At 48.6% G+C, this 21,407-nt stretch overlaps 1 protein-coding gene and 1 long non-coding RNA gene across 2 annotated transcripts in view; one reads left to right on the top strand and one right to left on the bottom strand.

Moving 5' to 3' along the window:
• The window catches only part of RIPOR3 (RIPOR family member 3), a 104,851-nt gene that overhangs the window by 53,289 nt on the left and 30,155 nt on the right, over nucleotides 1-21,407 (bottom strand). The window lies entirely within an intron of this gene.
• LOC129474915 (uncharacterized) lies at nucleotides 5,877-20,009 on the top strand. The gene is made up of 3 exons (XR_008654667.2): nucleotides 5,877-5,899; nucleotides 6,104-6,295; nucleotides 19,585-20,009. It is a non-coding gene; the product is annotated as an uncharacterized lncRNA (long non-coding RNA).

Genomic DNA, 21,407 nt, shown 5'->3' with positions numbered 1-21,407 from the left:
CCAGCTAGCTGGGAGGCTGAGGCAAGAGGAGCACCTGAGCCCAGGAATTTGAGGCCAGCTTGGGCAACACAATGAGCCAAAAATAAATAAATACAATACCGGTAAAGTGCTTGTGTATAGGCAGTGTGGTGCAGGTGTGTGTACGCCTGACCTAGGTCCCAGGAGTGACTAAGGGACACGCAGAGTGGGGCTCTCCAATCAGAAGCCCTCACTCTGGAATTGGTTATGGGAGGGTCCCTCGACCTCAGCATGTAATGCTTTGCTGTGGAGGCTGTCCTGTGTGTTCAGCAGTGTCCCCACACCAGGAGCACAACCTGTGACAGCCTGGCACGTCTCCAGACACTGGCACATGTCCCTGTGCCAAAGGCATCTCTTCGGACCTGGGCTGGAGCCTTCATTAACCCGAATGGTGGCTTAGGCATAATTTTCCATGGGTGAAATGAGTAGTATCGAAGACTCTATGGTATTTGGTTGGCTACAGTATTGCTCAGGCACCTTCCCCTCACATGAACAGGTGTGGGACTCTGGCAGACCACATAGCCTGACACCTACGGAGGGGCCCTGGGTCTGCGGCTCCCACAGCAAGTGTGTGTGCCACGTGCCACTCCAGCTGTGACACACACACATGCTGTCACCAGCCTAGGATGTGGACAAAGCCTGTAGGTCTGAGACCAAGGACATGAGCTTGGAGGAGCTGGCTGGATTCCTCAGACCTCTGGGGCCCCTTTGCCAGAGCAGAGCCGAGACCTGCCTGAGACCTGCCTTCATTGCAACCCTGGCCTTGCAGCACGGCTGCAAGGGAGGAGAGACCGGGTGAAGGGCTATCTCCCCTTTCCATCCAAAAACAAACAAACAAAAAACGCCTGAGCTTGATAAACACATGCACCGGTCAGGCTCAGCTCCACACAGGGAGGATGTAGATTCAAACCCAGGTGGGCTAAACTCCGAAGCACACTTTGGCCAACCACTGGTCACTGGCGTGAACTGTCCCCAACCCTCTGTCATCTCAGGGACACAGACCCTGCCCCCCTCCACAGGGCTGGACAGCAGAGCAGCTTCCCTCTACAAAACGGTCAAAAAGACAAAGAAAGACTTCCACGCCCTGCCACTGCCTGGGAGAACCCTGTGGTTCCTTTCTGGAGTGATCTCTCCATTAGACGCACAGGCTCACGCATGCGCCCATGAACATGTGTGAATTACTTCTAGGACCAGAAGACAAAAAATGTTCTTTAGGTCAAAGAAAATGTGTTATTATATAATAGTAATGTATTCATTGTTATACCAAGTTGTAATATGCACTTTTTTTTTTTTTTTGAGACGGAGCTTTGCTCTTTTTGCCCAGGCTGGAGTGCAATGGCGCAATCTGGGCTCACCGCAACATCTGCCTCCTGGGTTCAAGCAATTCTCCTGCCTCAGCCTCCTGAGTAGCTGGGATTACAGGCATGCACCACCATGCCTGGCTAATTTTTTGTATTTTTAGTAGAGACAGATTTTCTCCATGTTGGTCAGGCTGGTCTCGAACTCCTGACCTCAGGTGATCCACCTGCCTCAGCCTCCCAAAGTGCTGGGATTACAGGCGTGAGCCACCACGTCCGGCTCACTTCTCCTTTTTTTTTTTTTTTTTTTCTGAGAGAGAGACAGGGTCTCACTCTATCACCCAGGCTGGAGTGCGGTGGTGGGATCACAGCTCACTGCAGCCTTGACCTCCTGGGATCAAGCGATCCTCCCATCTCAGCCTCCTCAGTAGCTGGGACTACAGGTATGTGCCACTGCACCTGGCTAATTTTTAAAGAATTTCTTTAGAGACAGGGTCTGTCTATGTGGCCCAGGCCAGGGTGCAGTGGTGTGATCATAGCTCACTGCAGCCTCCAACTCCTGGACTGAAGCAGTCCTCCCACCTCAGCCTTGTGAGTAGCTGGGACTACAGGTGTGAGCCACCACACCGGGTCCTATTTCTTATTGGAAGGGCCCCTGCAGGCCAAGATGCTGGGTGCCCAGGGTAGTCATAGCCTGGCCCTGCCCTTGACCCCTTCCAGCCCTCCTGGGAATCTGTCCCCAGCCACCTCCAGGCCACAGGCTCCTTCCCGATCTCTTCCCCACCCAGGAGCTGTGTTACACAGATCACTTTAGCGTTTCCCACGCTAAACCACTGAAACTGAGGGTATTATCTCCCACTTTCCTTGCTCCCAGTTCCGTATGGCCACTGGCCTGGCCGAGACAGAGCCTCTGGAAGTGCCTGGCAGGACCTCGAACTTGACCTTCAGCATCTTACTTAACCCTCGCAGTGCAGGACGGTAGCCTCCACTGGGTCCTGTTCAGCTGCTACTCCTAGAAATGGTCCCGCGGGGGGTGAGGGTGGGGACACCTGCAGAGCTCTCGGACATGTGTTTGTGCCATCGCAGCAGTACACCCACCCCCTTCTGCTTCCACAGAACCTGGCCAGCTCCTCCCCATCCCAGGGGGAGAGGCTCCTCCTGCTCCCACTTCCCTCCTTTACATTCTGCTACTACTCTTAGGGGTGGGCCTTTGTTTACTTTGCATTTTCCTGATTCCTAATGAGATTAACTATATTGCCTTAGCTTTACCGGCTTCCCAGTCTCCTCTTCTGGGAATTATCAGTTCCTATTCCTTTGTCCAGTTATCTGCCTTCTTCTTCCTGATTGCTGGGAGCGGCTGATAAATCCTAGACGACCATCCTTTCTCAGTTTTCTCCCAGCCCCTCACTTTTTAATATTAAATTGTTCTCTCTCTCTGTGTGTGTGTGTGGTGTGTGTGTGCGTGTGTGTGTGTGTGTGTGTGTGTGTGGAGAGAGAGAGAGAGAGAGAGATACAAGCTTCAAATACTTATGTGGCCAAATCTGTCACAGGTTTTCCTTCTGTGTTTGGAAACTGCTGTCTCGTCTCTAAAATTAAGTTGCTAATCTGTTAACCACTGGTGTCTAATTCCCTGGGGGAGAAGCTTGTCTTCCCAGCCAGGCTGCAAAGTCCCCCAGGGTATGGCTCCATCTCCCCCCGCCATGAGGCCTTAGTCAAGAGATTCCACTGCTCCTCAGAAATACCCTGAATTTGTCCCCTCCTTCCCGCCTCCACCCCTGCTCGCCAGGACCAATCCCTGCCTCCCCCTCACCCGCTGCCCCACATGAATACCACAAGTGACTTTTTAAAAAATATCCATCAGAGGCCAGGCGTTGTGGCTCACACCTGTAACCCCAGCACTTTGGGAGGTCGAAGTGGGCAGATCACCTGAGGTCAGGAGTTCGAGACCAGCCTGACCAACATGGAGAAACCCTGTCTCTACTAACAATACAAAATTAGCCAGGTGTGGTGGCTCATGCCTGTAATCTCAGCTACTCAGGAGGCTGAGGCAAGAGAATCGCTTGAACCTGTGAGGTGGAAGTTGCGGTGAGCCGAGATTGTGCCATTGCACTCCAGCTTGGGCAACAAGAGTGAAACTCCATCTCAAAAAAAACCCAAAAAGAATAGAAAAATGTCCATCAGGGCTGGATGCAGTGGCTCAAGCCTGTAATCTCAGCACTTTTTTTTTTTTTTTTTTGAGATGGAGTCTCGCTCTGTCGCCCAGGCAGAAATATAGTGGCTGGATCTTGGCTCGCTGCAACCTTTGCCTCCAGGCTCCAGTGATTCTCCCGCCTCAGCCTCCCAAGTAGCTGGAACTACAAGTGCGCACCACTAGGCCCGGCTAATTTTTTTTTTTTTTTTTTTTTTTTTAGTAGAGTTGGGGTTTCACCATCTTGGCCAGGCTGGTCTCAAACTCCTGACCTCAAGTGATCCTCCCGCCTTGGCCTCCCAAAGTGCAGGGATTATAGCCGTGAGCCACCACGTCTGGCCAAATCCCACCACTTTGGGAGGCCGAGGTGGGAAGACCGCTTAAAGCCAGGAGTTTGAAACCAGCCTGGGCAACATAGAGAGACCCATCTCTACAAGAAGTAAAAAAAAAAGTTGGGCACATGTTCTCAGGACCCCCTGAGGCTATGTCCTGGGTCATGATCACTCACAAATAAATTTTTTTAATTAAAAATAAATGTTGAAAAATTAGCTGAGCATGGTGGTACATACTTGTAGTCCCAGCTACTTGGGAGGCTAAGGCAGGAGGATTTCTTTTTTTTTTTTTTTTTTTTTTTTGAGATGGAGTCTCGCTCTGTCGCCCAGGTTGGAGTTCCGTGGAGCGATCTCAGCTCACTGCAAGCTCCGCCTCCCGGGTTCACGCCATTCTCCTGTCTCAGCCTCCTGAGTGGCTGGGACTACAGGCACCCACCACTATGCTCGGCTAATTTGTTGTATTTTTAGTAAAGACAGGGTTTCACCTTGTTAGCCAGGATGGTCTCGATCTCCTGACCTCGTGATCCGCCCACCTCGGCCTCCCAAGGTTCTGGGATTACAGGCGTGAGCCACCGCGCCCAGCTGGGAGGCTAAGGCAGGAGGATTTCTTGAGCCCAGAAGTTCAAGGCTGCAGTGAGCTAGGATCGTGCCACTGCACTCCAGTCTGGGCAACAGAATGAGACCGCATCTCTAAAAAAATTTAAAAATAAATAAAAATTAAAATGTCCCTTAGTTTATCTCTATATTGCCCAGGCTGGTTTGGAACTCCTGGCCTCATGTAATCCTCCCAGCTCAGCCTCCCAAAGCGCTGGGATTACAGGTGTGATCCACTGCACCTGACCCCAACCGAAAATTCTTAAGGCACATTTTCGACACTAAAAACATAGTGTTTTATAACTGCTAAAACAGATATGTTAATTCTAGTCTTTTCTTGTGCACAGAAACAAATTACCACTTTAGTTTCTCAAGGAGGACATGTATACATGTTATATGCATTAATTTGTTTAATATAAACATGTAATACTTTTTATAACCTGGATTGCTACATCTTTCTTTTCTTTTCTTTCTTTTTTTTTTTTCTTTGAGGCAAGATCTGGCTCTATCACCAGGCTGGAGTGCAGTGGTGCAATCTTGGCTCACTGCTACATCTGCCTCCCGGTCTCAAGCAATCCTCCCATCTCAGTCTCCTGAGTAGCTGGGACTACAGGCATGTGCCACCATGCCCGGCTAATTTCTGTTTTGGTTTTTTTGTTTGCTTTTTTTTTTTTGTAGAGATGGGGTTTCACCATGTTGCCCAGACTATTCTCAAACTCCTGGGCTTAAGCGATCCTCAACCTGAACCTCCCGAAGTGTTGGGATTCCAGGTGTGAGCCACTGCACCCAGACCTTTTATTTTTTTTTTTTATTTTTTATTTTTTTTGAGACGGAGTTTCACTCTTGTCACCCAGGCTGGAGTGCAGGGGCGCAATCTCAGCTCATTGCAACCTCCACCTCCCTGGTTCAAGCAGTTCCCCGGCCTCAGCCTCCCGAGTAGCTGGGATTACAAGCACATGCCACCAAGCCCAGCTAATTTTTTTGTATTTTTAGTACAGACAGGGTTTCATCATGTTGACCAGCCTGGTCTTGAACTCCTGACCTCAGGCAATCCACCTACCTCAGCCTTCCAAAGTGCTGGGATTACAGGCATGAGCCACTGCGCCTGGCCTCCATTTCTTATTATAAAGTAGTTTACAAAAAAATTCCAGCAGCCAGCTCCAGAGAGGCCTTGTCCTGTGGTGTCTAAGGATGGATCCCAGGCAGGGATGGCCAAAAGCTCGCTACCCACTGCCCAGGAAGGCAAGAGCACCGTTGTGTCCCGTTCCTATCCCTCAAAAATAAATCACAGCCAGCTAATGTCATAGTCAGGACAAAGCCTGTTCACAATCCATCCTGTGTCTGCGGATCCTCCCTAGGTCTGTAAGGCAGCAGGGAGATGCGGCCTCTCCCACTCCACCCAACACGTAGCCAGGGCGAGATGGGGCCGGGGGAGAGGCTGACATTCAAAGGCATCTGAGTGGTAAAAGGTGAGCGAGTGAGGTGAATGGGGACTACGTTAGAAGGACCCTACGTTAGAACGGTGAGGTGCTAGGGCCATAGCCTAAGGGCACTGGGAACCCTGTGGGCATGCGCAGTTCAAGCCCGTCCCTGCCCCCTCCAGCTGCTGTCCATCCCTGCCACACCTGACCATTTGCCTAACCTAGATCCTTCCTGTCTTGCATTTCCTCAAGCATCCGGAGCCCAGGACTGCTGAATCAACCCTCTGGAATGACCACAACTCCCCACGGGCCAGCCGGCCTTGGGACTCCCGCACAGCTACGTGAGCCGGTGGAGCCGGGTCTGTTTGCTAGCGGAGGCTGTTAACAACAGCACGGGAAGTGGTCAAGGGTTCAACAAGAGATGAGCCATCTGGTCCTCCAGAGGTAAACAATTTACAAGAGACACATCAAGCCAGCCTGCTGTTCTGGTTTTTCTTTTGACAGTGAAATATGCAGTTTCTTTTTCATCCTAGTGCCTATTGGAGAGGGAGACTGTTCCAGGCACTCTGACCCCAGCTAAAGTGACTCCCTGGGGCAGGATCTATGTAGGGAGGCAGGAAAAGTCAGATTTTTTTTCACATCTTCTTTGTTCCATTCCCAGGACTGAGCAACTTTATGTATTTATGTATTTATTTATAGACAGGTTCTCAGTATGTCGCCCAGGCTGGAGTGCAGTGGTGCGGTCACAGCTCACTGCAACCTCAATGTCCTAGGCTCCAGTGATCCTTCTGCCTCAGCCTCCTGAGTAGCTGGGACCATAGGTGTGCACCACCATGCCAGGGGAATTTTTGTATTTTTGGTTAGAGAAAGGGTTTTGCTGTGATGTTGCCCAGTCTGGTCTCAAACTCCTGAACTCAAGCGATTCACCCTCCTGGGCCTCCCAAAGTGCTGGGATTACAGGTGGGAGCCACTGTGCCTGGCCCAGGACTGAGCGACTTTAAGTCAGATGGTTAACCTACATCATGAGGAGAGTGGATTTCCTCCCAAAGGAACAGACTTATTTTCTAGAACCCAAAGCCTTGAATTTCAAGAATCTTCAGCCTTAAATCCATTTTCTGTTGGAAGCAGACCCCCTCCTGGTCTCCCCAGGTATTGCAACCCTGCTCTACCAGCCACTATAAATGCCCACACAAAAGGAACAGGGGCTCCATTCCTGATGCTCAGAGTGGAGTCAGTAGATTCTCAAGCATGTGAGATATGTATGTGGCCTAACAGCCTGAAATAAACAGCTTGTGCTGGGATTGTAATTCTAGAGTTTCCAAAAGTGTTGCAAAACATTCCAGGCAGACACTAGAGTTTGTGTACTACAAGCTGTTTATTAATTAATTTCTTATTTGCCAAACATTCTTGCTTGGGTCTACTGGGAGATGATTTTGTTGGGAATGCATCTCCAATTTTGTAATGAAGATCACCAGGGAAAGAAGGCTTGCTTCATAGGGGCTCATATTACAGGAAATGTGGCTAGCATAGGTAGTTCCCATAAGAAAAAGGATAGTACTAAGTTTTGAGCTCATGTGAAAAAGAAAAGGGGGCTGGGCGTGGTGGCTCACACCTGTAATCAGCACTTTCAGAGGCCGAGGTGGGCAGATCACTTGAGGTCAGGAGTTCAAGACCAGCTTGGCCAACGTGGCAAAACTTTGTCTGTACTAAAAATACAAAAATTAGCCGGGCATGGTGGTGGGCACCTGTAATCCCAGCTACTTGGGAGGCTGAGGCAGGAGAATTGCTTGAACCTGGGAGGTGGAGGTTGTAGTGAGCCAAGATTGCACCACTGTACTCCAGCCTGGGCGACAAGAGCGAAACTCTGTCTCAAAAGAAAAAAAACAAAAGTGACATCTGGGACCAGGATTTTGGGACTCTTTGCAGACATGCCAATAACCTGTGAGATACACACCCACAGACTGACACAGAGGTGAGCAGAGGCCTTGACACAGAGGTGAGCAGAGGCCTTGGAGTCAACACAAGTTCAAGTCTAGCCTTTGCCTCATTCTCACTATGTGGCCTTGGACAAGTCACTTATCCTCTTTGAGCCTCCAGTTCCTCATCTATACATTGGAAGCCACTGAAATTATCTTACAGTTACTTTCAGTTGTGAGGACTTGCTCTTTTTCTCTTCATTAAAAGGAAAACACAAAATATAATTTATAGCTTATCCTACCACTTTGTGCTGCTAAGGTTAAAATCCAGGGTAGTTGCCGGGCGCGGTGGCTCACACCTGTAATCCCAGCACTTTGGGAGGCCAAGGCAGGCAGATCACGAGGTCAGGAGATTCAGACCATCCTGGCTAACACAGTGAAACCCTGTCCCTACTAAAAATACAAAAAAATTAGCCGGGCGTGGTGGCAGGCGCCTGTAGTCCCAGCTATTCGAGAGGCTGAGGCAGGAGAATGGCGTGAACCCGGGAGGCGGAGCTTGCAGTAAGCCGAGATCGCGCCACTGCACTCCAGCCTGGGTGACAGAGCGAGACTCTGTCTCAAAAAAAAAAAAAAAAAAAAAAAGAATCCTTCCTTGCCTCTTCCTAGCTTCTGGTGATGGCCACCGATCCTTGGCATTTCTGGTCTTGTAGCTGCATGACGCCAATCTCTGCTTCTGTTGTCCCATGGTGCTTCCCAGTGTCTCTGTCTTCACAGATCTTCCTCTTCTTATAAGGATATGACGGTATTGAATTAGGAGCAGGGCACGATGGCTCACGCCTGTAATCCCAGCACTTTGGGAGGCTGAGATGGGCGGATCACCTGAGGTTAGGAGTTGGAGACCAGCCTGCCCAACATGGCGAAACCCCGTCTCTACTAAAAATACAAACATTAGCCAGGTGTGGTGGTGGGTGCCTGTAATCCCAGCTACTCGGGAGGCTGAGGCAGCAGAATCGCTCGAACCCAGGAGGCAGAGTTTGCAGTGGGCTGAGATCATGCCATTGAACTCCAACCTGGCTACAGAGTGAGCCGTCTCAAAAAAAAAGAAAAGATGTAGGCCCCTGGGAAGGACGCCTGGCATACTCAGAGGTGGGACAATAGTGACAGTCCTGACACTTTCCCTCTGGAGAGCATGGACCCCTGGTCTTGGCCATGCAGCCAGGCCTGGCCCAGCCTGCCTGTCCCCCACCCCCACCCCCAGGGACTGGGCCCTTCCTGCCCAGGAGTTATTCTGATTCTGCAGCCCTCAGGCTTTATTGCTTTTCCTGCTTAATGAGGTGAGGTTCGCTCAGCCCAGTGGCAATTCCTGTAAAAGCCATTTGGATGACCCAATGGGGTGAGTTTACAGGGAAGCACTCCCTGAGGGCTAGGCTGGCTGGAAGCAGATACTTGCCCCCTTCCAAGGACGGTAATGAGGTTTGAGGCTTCCAATGGGGGCAGGGGATGCTCTGGGCGCCAAAAGCCCTGGCCTGGGGTCAAAAGATCTGGGCTCCAGCCCCAGGCGGGCTAGCTAGGCAGTCTCCTGTCTGAGCTGTACTCCCCTCATGGGTGAAATGGGGATACAGGCACATACTTTATAGCCTGCAGTCTGTATGTAACAGAGAACCATAAGCCGGCGGGGGGTGGGGAGTGGGGCTGGGGGTTATTTCTCATGGTTCTGGAAGCGAGGAGTTGGAGATCAGGGTGACTGCATGGTAAGGTTCTGGTGAGGGCCCTCTTCCAGGTTGCAGACTATGGTCCTCTCATTTCATCCCCATGTGGAGGGAAGAGGCAAGAGAACACTCTGGAAACTCTGTTATAAGAGCATTAATCCCATTAATCCCATTCACCAGGCCTCCACCCTCAAGATCTATTCACCTCCTAAAGGCCCCACCTCCTAATCACAGCACATGGGGGTTTGGGTTCAACATAGGAATTTTTTTTGAGATGGCGTCTCACACAGTGTTGCCAGGCTGGAGTGCAGTGTCACAATCTCTGCTCACTGCAACCTCCACCTCCCGGGCTCAAACAATCCTCCCACTTCAGCCTCCTGAGTAGCTGGGACCACAGGTGTGCACCACTACACCCGGCTAACTTTTTGTACTTTTAGTAGAGACGAGATTTCACCATGTTGCTCAGGTTGGTCTCGAACTCCTGAGCTTAAGTGATTTGCCCACTTTGGCCTCCCAAAGTGTTGGGATTACAGATGTGAGACACCACATCCAACCTCAACATATGAATTTTAGAGTGACCCAAACATTCAGTCCATCACAGTCTCCTGCAGGATTACAGATGTAGAATCAGTCTGTAATCCACAAAGTTCTAAGCAAAGGAAAAGAAGTACTAATATCACTATTGCTATTGTTATTATCAGCACCCAAGACCTTCCCCAGTCCCAGTGAGTGGAATATTAAGATGATCCCAAAGATGCTCGACTTCGCTAACCCATAATACTAACAGGTTCCACCCCTTTGATTGTGGGCAGAACCTGTGAATATTATGATCTGACTGCCATGTTTACCTTATATGACAAAAGGGAGATTAGCCTGGGTGGGCCTGACCTAATCAGAGAGCCCTCAAACAGGACTAGCTTTTTGTTTTTTTTTTTGAGACCGAGTCTCGCTCTCTCGCCTAGACTGGAGTGCAATGGCATGATCTCGGCTCACTGCAACCTCTGCCTCCCGGGTTCAAGCAATTCTCCTGCCTCAGCCTCCTGTTGGCTCTTACGGGCCAAGGAGGTTCAAAGTATGAGAGGGATTCAGCGTGAGAGAGATTTTTCATTGCAGGCTTTGGAGACGAAGGTGGCCACATGGTAGGGAATACAGGAGGCCTCTAGAAGCTGAAAGCAGCCCCCCAGTGACAGCTAGCAAGGAAATGGGGTCCTCAGTCCTATGGCCACATGGAACTGAATGACCTTGGAAGTGGATTTGTCCCCAGATCCTCCAGACAAGAGCTCAGCCTGACCGACATCTTGCATTTCAGCCTTGTGATAAGCAGAGAACTCAGCCATGACAGACTCAGGACCAACACAGCTGTGAGCTCATACATGGATATTGTTTTAAGCTGCTAGGTCTGGGATCATTTGTTACACAGCAATAGAAAACCAATACATCCTCTGTCAAGGAAGCCTGAGAATGGAAGGCTCCTACTCAATCTACCCTCCCAGTATTAGTCTGGTGGTTAGAGACAAGGGCTCTGGAGTCAGATGGAACGGTGTTCGAATCTTGGCAATTCCATCCACTGGCTGTGGAACGTTGTCCACACTCCCTTCCTTACCTCTTATATCCTCGGTTTCCTCATCTGTGAAATAGCAGTGGAAATAAAATGCACGGAAATCATCAGAGCAGGGTATGCGTCAGAAGGACACATAGTAATAGCTCAAGAAACACTGTATATGTTAAATATTAGAAACCAGCTGAGAACTAACACCAGTGCCCCTGTGTTCTTCAATGCACTGCCCACACACCAGAGAAGATGAGGAGGAGCCCAGATCTGCTGCTCTGGGAGCTACAGGCCAATTAGGGAATCAGGAACCTGAACAGAAAACCACAGCTTTGGGGAAAGTAGATGGTACATGTGTTATGTTCTTGTGGACACGGCGGAGCAAAGACAAGACCTTAGGGCTTTGAACTCCCCTTCGGAGTCTGGCATAGGCCTGAGTGGGGCTCCCTCCTCAAGACTTCCTTTGCACTGGCTTCCCTGAGGAAGGATTTGTATTTAGGGTTCTGCTGTGAAACCTCTTTCTCTTCGTCTAAATGAAGCCTGAAGCCAAGGCCTTACACCTGTAAGAGAGGAGGTGGCCCTGGGCCCAGGAAGAGGGTGAGTCCAGTCTCCCAGTTCCGTCCCTGGCATGTACTCTCCCCAGGCCTATCCCACCCCCAAGTCCTCCCAACCCTGAGGCCCCACCGACTGTCCCTCAAGAAATCACCGAGGCTGGGCACGGTGGCTCATGCCTATAATCCCAGCACTTTGGGAGGCTGGGGCAGGTGAATCACTTGAGGTCAGGAATTCAAGACCAGCCTGGCCAACATGGTGAAACCCCATCTCTACTGAAAATACACAAATTAGCCAGGCGTGGTGGCAGGCGCCTGTAATCCCAGCTACTTGGGAGGCTGAGACAGTAGAATTGCTTGAGCCTGGGAGGTGGAGGTTGCAGTGAGCCGAGATTGCACCACGGCACTCCAGCCTGGGCGACAGAGAGAGATTCTGTCTAAAAAAAAAAAAAAAAAAAAAAGAAAAGAAAAGAAGGAAAGCAAAGAAAGGAAAAGAAAAAAGAAATCGCCGAGCCCTCTCTATACCCATAAGCACAGCCTTGACCGAAGTCCTGACGGCTGAGCCTGCAGCTCAAACCCCGGGGAGATACCACTGCACATGCACTAGGGCGGTCATCATCCAAAAGACAGACCACAGCAAGCGCTGGAGAGGATGTGGGGCAACTGAAACCCTGGTACGCTGCTGGTGACAGGTAAGAGGGCACAGCTGCTTTGGAAAACAGCTTGGCCGTTCCTCAAATGGTTAAGTATGAAATTAAGCAAATGGTTAAATGTAAATACTACCCAGCAGTTCCACTCCTAAGTATACATCCAAGAGGAATGTTAACATATGTCCACGCAAAACCCATACACAGATATTCAGAGCAGCATTATTCTTAGTAGCCAAGAAGTAAAAACAGCTCAAATGTTTATCAGCTGATGAGTGGGTAAACAAAATGTGGGACAGCCATACAAAGGGAAACTATAGGACCATATAAAAGGGACCGAGCCCTGATGCATGCTGTGAGACAGATGAACCTTGAAAACGTATGCTAAGTGAAAGAAGCCAGACACAGCAGGCCACAGAAGATATGGCTCCACTGACAAGCAAGTCCAGAGCAGGCAAATCCGGAGAGACAGAAAGTGGATCAGTCATTGCCAGAAGTTGGGGGAGGGGAGAATGGGAGTCATTACTAATAGGTACGGGGTTTCTTTCTGGGGTAAAACTGCTCTGGATTTAGATAGTGGTAATGGTTGCACAGCTTTGTGAATATGCCAAAAAAAAGAAAAAAATACTAAATTGTATACTTTTTTTTTTTTTTGAGACAGTCTCCTCTATTACCCAGGCTGGAGTGCAGTGGCATGATCTTGGCTCACTGCAACCTCTGCCTCCTGGGTTCAAGCGATTTTCCTGCCTCAGCCTCCTGAGATTACAGGCATATGCCACTACACTTGGCTAATTTTTTTTTTTTTTTTTTGAGACAGGGTCTCCCTCTGTTGTCCAGGCTAGAGTGCAGTGGTGCCATCTTGCCTCACTGAAACCTCTGCCTCCCGGGTTTAAGCAATTCTCCCACCTCAGCCTCCCAAGTAGGTGGGACTACAGGCATACAGCACCACACTTGGCTACTTTTTGAATTTTTTTGTAGAGACAGGGTTTTGCCATGTTGCCCAGGCTGGTCTCAAACTCCTGGAGTCAAACAATCCACTCGACTCGGATATTTCTCACTGACAGAATCAGTGCTGAAAGATCATTGAAAAGGAACTTGCGTGATCCAGAGGTCACTGTTATTTAATGCGCTCTCCTCATCTCTTGCAGGTTGTGACTTCAATATACCCTCTCGTGAGACCTTTCCTGGCCCCTTATCTGTAAGTGTGACCACTGGGACCCCGTCTCCCAATTCCCTCTTCCTGCTTTATTTTTCTCTTTAGCATTTAATACCATCTGACATTCCATACATTACCTTGTCCTTGTCTGGTGTCTGTCACCCCAACTAGAAGCGCTAGGGGGCAAGTACTAGGAAGCGGGGTTTTTTCTTTCCTTTTTTTTTTTTTTTTTTGAGATGAAATTTCGCTCTTGTCTCCCAGGCTGGAGTACAGTGGCGCACTATCAGTTCACTGCAACCTCCACCTCCTGGGTTCAAGTGATTCTCCTGCCTCAGCCTCCCAAGTAGCTGGGACTACAGGTGCCTGCCATCACGCCTGGCTAATTTTTGTATTTTTAGTAGAGATGGGGTTTCACTCTGTTGGCCAGGCTGGTCTCGAACTCCTGACCTCATGACTCACCCAGGAGGCAGAGTTTTTTTTTTTTTTTTTGAGACGGAGTCTCACTGTGTCGCCCAGGCTGGAGTGCAGTGGCACAATCTCGGCTCACTGAAAGCTCCCAGGAGGCAGAGTTTTTGTCTGCGTGGTTCACTGCTAAGTCCCCAGCACTAGGAGGACAGGACCTAACACATAGGAGGCACTCAGCAAACATCCATGAACGAATGAATGGAGGGATAAATGAATGAATGAATCTGTATCTCCAGTGGCTTTGTCCTCTCTTATGTCAGCTTTGTTCTACATCTTACACTTAGGAGGTGATTCAATTAAACTTTGCTTTTTTTGTGTGTTTGGTGGGGTGTTTTTTTTTGTTTTTGTTTTTGTTTTTCTTTTGAGACAGCAACTCAATCTTTTGCCTAGGTTGGTGTACAGTGGTGCCAACACCACTCACTGCAGCCTCAACTTCCCAAACTCAGGTGATTCTCCCACCTCAACTCCCTGAGTAGCTGGGACTACAGGCACGTACCACCACACCAGCTACTTTTTGTATTTTTAGTAGAGATGGAGTTTTGCCATGTTGCCGAGGCTGGTCTCAAACTCCTGGCCTCAAGCCATCCATTCGCCCAACTCGGCCCCCCAAAGTGCTGGGATTATGGGCATGAGCCACTGCACCCAGCCAACCATTGTTGAGTGAGCAAGTAAATGAACGAATCAGTGAATTTCTCCCTGGGCAGTGAAGCTCCCGCTTTTTGAGGTAACTCAGACTTTTCATTTGTATGTTTCCTGAGTCCCTGACTGTACATTCTTCCTGCATATTGTCTCCAGGACTAAGAGAATGGAGCCTTTTGCCAAGAGGAGGTTGCGTTCTCAGGCCTCCAGTTTAGATTAAATAGTGGTTTTACAAGGGGGAAAAAGTGAGAAACCCCCAGAAGTTGTGGGGAGCTGAGAGGGAGTGGGAAGAGGGTTCCCCAGGGACAAACTCCTCCTTGCTCCCCTGCCCAGCGCCCCAGGGCACACTGCCCAGTGGGTGAAAGCAGCCAGACACATGGGCTCACTGCAGTTACCAAGCAATCCTAAGTGTATCAAGATGGGCGCGCTGACGCCAGCCGCTCCAAGTGGATCTGGAATGAATTGGGGGGTTGTTAAGATCACCGACTTAAGCCTCTTCTCACAGGAAAAATATTTATTTCACTGAAGCTCTGCTTTTTGGAAAGCTGCGCCTGTAACAGTCTGCATCGATCTAGCAGAGTTTTGGCTACTGCTGGGTTTTGTCTCCCTCCTGTCTCGGTTGGCGTGGGCTCTGTGTGTGTGTGTGTGTGTGTGTGTGTGTCCACAGCACACCCTCCCATTATTAAGCAATCAGCCAAAAGACTCAGCCAGGACACTGCTCTTCTTTAACCAGAAAAAAGATGAACACGAACTGAGTTCGTGGCATGAGGCACGAGACCTTCATGTTTTATCTTCAAAGATGCCTGCTTGAAACTAGCAATTGTTTCTTTCTTTCTCTTTTTATCTAGTAAATTGCTCCCTCTACCTCCTCCCAGTTTGGGAAAAAAATACAAGTATGAAGAAGAAAGTAAAAATCACTGGTATGGTTAGGTTAGGCTTGACTGCAGAATTGTTCTTTCCTTTCCTTTTTTTTTTTTTTCTTTTTTTTTGAGACAGAGTCTCATTGTCACCCAGGCTGGAGTGCAGTAGCATGCGATCTTGGCACACTGCAAACTCCGCCTCCTGGGTTCAAGCGATTCTCCTGCCTCAGCCTCCTGAGCAGCTGGGACTACAGGCCCGCATCACCACGCCCGGCTAATTTTTGTATTTTTAGTAGAGACAGGGTTTCACCACGTTGGCCAGACTGTCCTTTCCTTTTCTACTCTTTGGAGTCAAGGGGCCTGGGTTTGAATCCTAGCTCTGCCACTTGCTGGCTCTGTAACCCTGAGAATCATGTCACCACTTGGAACCTCTGTTTCCTCATCTGTAAAATGGTGTAATAACAGTGCCTACCTCTTTGATTGTTGGGAGGAGTAAACAAGAGAAAGGATATAGAGAGCTTAGTGAAGGTTCAGCAACAGTAAATGCAAATGATACCTATTTTATAGGAGAAATATATACAATTTTTATCTTCTTTTTCATAAAACAGTATAGCGTATACAGTTTCCTGTTTCACTGCCTCATTTTAGAGGCAGAGTCTTGCTGTGTTGCCCAGGCTGGCCTCAAACTCCTATCTGTGCTCAAATGATCCTCCTGCCTCAGCCTCTTGAGTAGCTGGGATTGCAGGCACCCACCACCACGCCCAGCTAATTTTTGTACTTTTAGTAGAGATGGGGTTTCACCATGTTGGTCAGGCTGGTCTCGAACTCCTGACCTCATGATCCACCCACCTCGGCCTCCCAAAGTGCTGGGATTACAGGCGTGAGCCACTGCGCCCAGCCAACTCACAAGCATTTCTAATGACTGCAAAATAGTCCATTGGGGACCCATCACTACATTAGTTTTTAAACTGTTTCCTATGGATGGAAATAGAAGTTGCTTCCACAATATGATAAAGATTGCTGTGATAAACACCTCTAGACTCAAATTTTGGTGTATGCTTGAGGCTTTGTCTTTAGGATGAATTCTCAGAAGTTAAATTATTGGTCAAATAGTATGATCACTTCCAAGAGCCTTGATATACCATACTTAGCACTGCAAGTTGCTTTCTAGAAAGATTACCTACAGATGTGTATGAGAGAACCCTATGGCCAAGCAAGGTGGCTCATGCCTATAGTCCCAACACTTTAGGAGGCCAAGGTGGGAGGATCACTTGAGCCCAGGAGTTCAAGATCAGCCCTGGCAACATAGTGAGACCCCATCTCTCCACACACACAAAGAAAGAGAGAGGCTGGGCATGGTGCTTCACGCCTATAATCCTAGCATTTTAGGAGGCCTAGGCAGGCGGATCACTTGAGGTCAGTAGTTCGAGACCAGCCTGGCCAACATGGCAAAACCTTATCTCTACTACAGATACAAAAATTAGCCAGGCCTGGTTGCACATGCCTGTAATCCCGACTACTCGGGAGGCTGAGGCAGGAGAATTGCTTGAACCTGGGAGTGGAGGTTGCAGTGAGCTGAGATCACACCACTGCACTCTAGTCTGGGCAACACAGTGAGACTCTGTCCCAGAAAAAAAAAAAAGAAAGAAAGAGAGAGAGAACCCATCTTACCACATCCCAGTTGCATTGAGGATTATTACCTTTTAGTTGTTAATTTGACAGGCAAAATGACATCTCATTCTTAAATCTGCATTAAAAAATTTCACCCAGTATTTTTCTGGTTTTATTGGCTACAATGTTTTGAGTGTTTACTATATGCCAAGCATAGGGTAAATATCTTTTTTTTTTTAGAGAGACAGGGTCCTGCCTGTTGCCCAGGCTGGAGTGCAGTGGTGCGATCATACCTCACTACATCCTGGGCTCAAGGGATCCTTCTGCATCAGCCTCTCTCTTAAGTAGCTAGGACTACAGGTGCACCACCATGTCTGGCTAATTTTTTTTTTATTTTTTATTTTTTTGTAGTAACAGGGCCTCGGTATGTTGCCCAGGCTGGTCTCAAACTTCTGGGCTCAAGTGCTCCTCCTACCTTGGCCTCCCAAAGTACTGGGATTACGGGTGTGAGACACCATACCCAGCCTCCATAAAATGTCTTAATCAAACTTCTGGGTATATACCCAAAAGAAGCAAAAGCAGGGACTCTAACAAATATTTGTACATCTATATTCATAGCCATATTATTCATCATAGCCAAAAGGTGCAAGAGACCCAAATGTCCATTGACAGATGAATAGATAAACAAAATGTGGTGTGTATATATGCAATGAGATATTATTCAGCCTTAAAAAGGAAGAAAATGTTGACCCATATGACAACATGGATGAACCATGAAGACATTATGCTAAGAAAATATGCCCATCACACAAGGACAAGTATGATTCCTTTTATATGAGGTTCCTAGAATACTCAAATTCAGAGACAGAAATCAGAATGGTTGGACTGGGCAAGGTGGCTCACACCTGTAATCCCAGCACTTTGGGAGACCAAGGTGGGAGGATCGCTTGAGCCCAGGAGTTCGAGATCAGCCTGGACAACAGAGTGAGATCCTATCTCTACAAAATAAAACTTTTTAAAAATTAGCCAGGTATGGTGGTACATGCCTACTACTTAGGCGGCTGAGGTGGGAGGATTGATTAGACTCAGGAGATGAAGGTTACAGTGAGCTGTAATTGCCCCACTGCACTGCAGCCTGGGAAACAGAGCGAGATTCTGTCTCAAAAAAAAAATTATAATCCATCTTTACATGTTATTTTATAAGATGTTATTATTACCCTCTATCCTTCTTTAAAAGATGATGAGCCGGGCGCGGTGGCTCATGCTTGTAATCCCAGCACTTTGGGAGGCCGAGGCGGGCGGATCACGAGGTCAGGAGATCGAGACTATCCTGGCTAACACGGTGAAACCCCGTCTCTACTAAAAACACAAAAAATTAGCCGGGCGTGTTGGCGGGCGCCTGTAGTCCCAGCTACTCGGGAGGCTGAGGCAGGAGAATGGCGTGAACCCGGGAGGCGGAGCTTGCAGTGAGCTGAGATCGCGCCACTGCACTCCAGCCTGGGCAACAGAAGCGAGACTCCGTCTCAAAAAAAAAAAAAAAAGATGATGAAACTAAGGCTCAGAGAGGTGAAACACGTTCCTAGAGTCACACAGCTTATAAATGGTGAAGACAGGTTTAGATGCCAGGTCTTACTCTCCAAGGCTATGTTATCCTGCAAATTCTGGTGGACCTGGGGAGGTAAAGCGGAAATACAATCAAGCTCAAGGTGGCAGATGGAGTTAGCAAGTACACAGTGCCAAACGGAACTGTTGGCCCTGAAAGCTCAGAGTTCAGTTCTAAATTTATTCTCTCTGACCTTATTGTGGGTTCTAAATTTGGCCAAACAAGTTCTTCCAGACCGATTAGTGACGTGGATACATTGTTTTGAAGATAAAACCCTTTTCCTGGTATGAAAGAAAAAAAATAATATGCAGCGTTTGCTTGCAGAAGCCATCCTGCCGCTGGTTAACAGCCATCTGAAAATGATTCTGGGTTTTCCACCTGATGGTGGACACATGTGCTTGTTGGCCGATTTCTTGGGGACAGCGATTAAAACCATTTCCTGAACCGAAGTCTGAATTTCTCCTTCTGAATGAACCAGAAACAAAACATCAGGAAATATCCAAGCATAAAAATTCTAACCAGGGCCAGGTGTGGTGGCTCATGACTGTAATCCCAGCACTTTGGGAGGCTGAGGGGGGTGGATCACCTGAGGTCAGGAGTTTGAGACCAGCCTGGCTAACATGGCAAAACCCCGTCTCTACTAAAAATACAAAAATTAGCCAGGCGTGGTGGCGGGCCCCTGTAGTCCCAGCTACTCGGGAGGCCGAGGCAGAAGAATCACTTGAACCCTGGAAGCAGAGGTTGCAGTGAGCCAAGATCACACCATTGCACTCCAGCCTAGGTGACTAGAGCGAAACTCCGTCTCAAAAAAAAAAAAAAAAAAAAAAAAATTCTAACCAGAACCAAACTTAAAATTCTCCCAAAATTACAAATTAAGACCAAAATAGGCCTCTTTGGGTGGTTTCCAGGCCAGGGAGGAGTTATGGGGTCCTTGGATAATCACCAGCTGAGTCCTGACTTCTCTGGGAAGGTATTTGGGTGACTGACCTGTTTGTGACCCCTTCTCAGACAACCTATTTCCAAGGAGGTGGAGGAGGCACGTGACCCACATGGTCTGGCCACTGATGACTGAACAAGCTATGGATACTGGACCCAGGAGAGACCATTCACTCACTGGCCACGAACATGACTTCAGATACACACCCCAAAAGGATGAGCCTGGGTACTGGATTCCCTCCCTCAGAAACGTGAATCAGGAGACACAGGATGTTCCTGTTGGTCCAGACACTTGAGCTAAAAGGTCATGGAGACATGGATGTGGGGTGGTCATTCTGGGAGTACATCCATATAGAAAGAGGAGCAGGTGCTGTGGGATTCTGGATCTCAGTGATAGAGCTAAGTGGCTGGATCAAGCTTCACTTGAAACCCACTCTACTTGTCTTAGTCCATTTTGTGTTGCTATAAAAGAATACCTGTGACTGGGTGATGTATAAAAAAAAGAGGCTTATTTCATTTTATAGTTCTGCAGTCTGAGACATTTAAAGGGATGGCCCTGACTTCTGGCAAAGGCTTGAACGTTGCATCACCACATGCAGGAAAAGGGAAAACAGAAGGGAGACTGCAAAAAAGGGGAAACCTGAAGGTCATCATGGCTTTATAATAACCCACTCTCACAGCAATGGGTTAGATGGAGAACCAATTCAGTCTCATGAGAGTGACAGCAAGAACTCACTAGTGAGAGGGTGGCACTTCCAAGCCATTCATGAGGGATTCACCTCCATAGCCCAAACACCTCCCACTAGGCCCCGCCTCCCAACACTGCCACAATGGAGATCAAATTGCAACATGAGTTTTGGTGGAGACAAACACCCCCTATCCAAATCATAGCACTACCCCTGAACTTTACGTTACACAAACCAACAAATCTTCCTTTAAATTAGTGTCATTGGGTTTTCTGGGATTTAACTTTTTTTTTTCCTTTTTTTTTTTTTGAGACAGGGTCTTGCTCTGTCACCCAGGCTGGAGGGTAGTGGCACAAACAGCTCACTGTAGGCTCAACCTCCTGGGCTCAAGGGATCTTCCCGCCTCAGCACCCCCGACCTATGCCCTCTTAGTAGCTGGAACCACCACACCTGGCTAATTAAAAAAAAAAAAAATTTGTAGAGGCCGGGTGCGGTGTCTCATGCCTGTAATCCCACGACTTTGGAAGGCCGAGGTGAGTGGATCACCTGGGGTCAGGAGTACGAGACCAACCTGACCAACATGGTGAAAACCTGTCTCTATTAAAAATATAAAAATGGTCGGGCGTGGTGGCTCACGCCTGTAATCCCAGCACTTGGGAGGCCAAGGCAGGCGGATCACCTGAGGTCAGGGGTTCGGGACTAGCCTGACCGACGTGGAGAAACCCTGTCTCTACTAAAAAAAATACAAAATTAGCCGGGTGTGGTGGTGCATGACTGTAATCCCAGCTACTTGGGAGGCTGAGGCAGGAATCACTTGAACCCAGAGGGCGGAGGTTGCAGTGAGCCGAGATCGTGCCGTTGCACTCCAGCCTGGGCGGCAGAACTAGACTGTCTTAAAAAAGAAAAAAAAAATTGCAGGGACACAGTTTCACTATGTTGCCCAGGCCAGTCCAACTCCTGGGCTCAAGCATTCCCCCCGTCTTTACCTCCCAAAGTGCTGGGATTACAGGCATGAGCCACCGCGCCCAGCCTAACGTGTTTTTAATAACCAAATGAAACATCTCCATAGCCTTGTGACACATCCTTTTTTAACCTGAAATTGGTAGAGTAGGTTTCTGATTCATAGAACCCAAACAAACATTCCTCCCTAAAGCAGGCAGAAGCTCTTTGGGAGAGTTTACTTTCAAAACAGTGTCCCTGCAAGTCCCAAGTGACAAGTTCCCCTTTC

The sequence above is a fragment of the Symphalangus syndactylus genome, chromosome 24 (assembly GCF_028878055.3).
Source record: "Symphalangus syndactylus isolate Jambi chromosome 24, NHGRI_mSymSyn1-v2.1_pri, whole genome shotgun sequence".
NCBI classification, from domain to species: Eukaryota; Metazoa; Chordata; class Mammalia; order Primates; family Hylobatidae; genus Symphalangus; species Symphalangus syndactylus.
Note: the sequence above shows the minus strand (reverse complement) of the source record. Positions and strands in the feature narration are given on the sequence as shown.